This window comes from Frankliniella occidentalis, unplaced genomic scaffold, assembly GCF_000697945.3.
Source record: "Frankliniella occidentalis isolate FOCC.00 unplaced genomic scaffold, Focc_3.1 Scaffold1, whole genome shotgun sequence".
In the NCBI taxonomy this organism is placed as follows: domain Eukaryota; kingdom Metazoa; phylum Arthropoda; class Insecta; order Thysanoptera; family Thripidae; genus Frankliniella; species Frankliniella occidentalis.
In genome coordinates this window covers 4104335-4106551 of record NW_026267131.1, presented here as the reverse complement: position 1 = coordinate 4106551, position 2217 = coordinate 4104335, and the positions used below count along the sequence as shown (strand labels likewise).

The window sequence follows — 2217 nt, the reverse complement described above, 5'->3', positions numbered from 1 at the left end:
TATCCGAGCTGTATAAAGTCTGCTCTGTCTCTCTCCAACGACGTCAAAGAGATAACGACCCGTGTATTTGTTTATTTGTACATTTTAAAATAATTAGGTTGAATATGTGCAATTTAAATATGTGATGGCGGGACATCTCTCCCTTCCGCTGTTCTAAATCGTTCTCTTTTTAAAAGCCGTACTTCGCTCCGCTGTAGCATGAAAATCGTCGATTCATCATCCGTGACATCTCTGTGTCGTGTGTCGACCGAAAAAAATATGGCTATAGTAGGTGTGTTCAACACTGACCTTTCTCTGTGTGCTCCCGTTCCATATTTCCGAATTTTCGCTTTGACGTCTGCCGGAAATCCGGACACGGCATGCACATGCCGCATGCCTGGGAGCGGGAGCTGGGAGGGAGGGGTTGTTTGTACGAGGGAGAGAGCGAGTGGGTTGACAACGAAACACAAAGACGGAGGAGAGAGAGAGAGGTAAAAGTGCCGCCCTGCGTCCTATACTGCTTGGTCCTGCTTTCCAAAGCTGTTTCAGTAAAACCACTCTGGCAAAACAGAGGACTTTTCACGTTTTGACGGTAGTAAAGCTTTTGGTTGGTTTTGCTGCAACCGTTAACGCGACCAGAGTATTTCAATACGGGTTCACGGTAAAAACGATGTCTCATTTTTTTGAGGAAAAAGGGAACTTTAAGGACCTGCCATTATTTCGAGGAAAACTCCTCAGACCTCGCTTTAAATTTTTAGGAACGTCCTCAAAAAATGAGGAAAAATTCCACAATTTTGAGAAGACTTCCTCGAAATCTGAGGAGCCTTCCTCAAAGCAAGGTAGTTCCTCAAAGTTTTCCCTTTCCTCTCGAAAAACGAGACATTGCTTTTACCGTGTTTCTGTATGTCAAAACGTAACGTTGTTACCGGTTGTTACGTTTGGACTGTCGCAGTTCGCTTCATTTGTACGCGTTTAACCGTACAACGCGAGAGTGTTTGAGAGGGAGAGAGGACGAGGAGTACGGGCGGACGGACGCGGTTGGCTGCTCGTGGGAATCGTAAAGCTCAGGCAATAAACATTTGCATGCCGACGGAAAAAAAGGGATTGCACCCTGTAAGACATGTTCTGGCGCGGTAAAGCGAATGCCGTGTTTTCTTGACAGTACAAAAAACCCTTGCAGACCTGCTGAATCTAAAAGTTTGATACGCACCAAGATATGCGTACATAGAGTAGTCGTTAGTATTTCAGCGCATCAACGAAAAACATACCACGCTTTACTCACATTACCATACTCTATCGAGCTGCACCACCAAGTAAATCTTTTCCGATACGTGTTCATTTTATGTCGCCGACGCATCGCGTCGTGTCGTCTCTGTGTATAGATTTACGAGTTACGCGGAACCGGCGTCTCGTCTCAAGTACTGTCCTCCACGCCCTGTCGCGGTTGTCGTCTGTTGCTATATGGAGAGGGCACAGTTGGGGCATCCATTCGGATGAGACAAGTCTTTTAGGGCGTGGCGTAGCGCGGCGCGGCGCTGAGGGCTATGGGGACAATGCGGAGCGTGTCCCCCGGCGCGGCGTGGCGCGGCGTGGTGCGGCGACGGCCGCCGGCGGCGGCTGCTCCACCACGCTGTACTGCTCGCGCCAGCCCGCCTGATAGCCGAGGCCCGCCCCAGTGGCGCAATCGGTTAGCGCACGGTACTTATAGGACAGTGTTCGTGTGAGCAATGCCGGGGTTGTGAGTTCGAGCCTCACCTGGGGCAGGATTTTTTTGGGGTTATACTTTTACAAGTCTCAAAAGTTTGGCAGCGCACTTACTACGTTATTGCACCCATTTCGCCATGCCTTACATTAGTCTTGCGCACCGTATTTGCTAAAATGTAATCATAAATCCTTATATAGCGCCGACTTTATGTTTTTCGTTTCTGTCAACAAATAATTAAAATTAAAAGTTCGTGCAATTGTCTTCTTTAGCATGCACACGTCCAGAGCTCGACCCTTCTTCATCTTGCCTAGCTCTGTCTCTCTCTCTCCGCGCTGCACCTAATGGCTTTTCCCCTCGTTTAATTTTTTCACCCCCATCGCGTCCTCCTCCTCCTTCGTCCCTGCGTAATTTTTTTTCGGAAGTTGCTCGTGCCGACACCAATTAACGAGATGCAAGGCAAGAGGGCGGTGCGCGGTGCGCGCGCGTTGTCTGTCCCGCTGCGTGGCGTGGCGGGGCGGGGCGGGGCGGGATGT

The 2217-nt window shown here is 49.5% G+C and overlaps 1 non-coding gene across 1 annotated transcript; it reads left to right on the top strand.

Moving 5' to 3' along the window:
- The first annotated feature begins 1648 nt into the window (after nucleotides 1-1648).
- On the top strand, nucleotides 1649-1742 carry Trnai-uau (transfer RNA isoleucine (anticodon UAU)). Its single transcript has 2 exons — nucleotides 1649-1686; nucleotides 1707-1742. It is a non-coding gene; the product is annotated as a tRNA-Ile (tRNA).
- The last annotated feature ends 475 nt before the right edge of the window (nucleotides 1743-2217 follow it).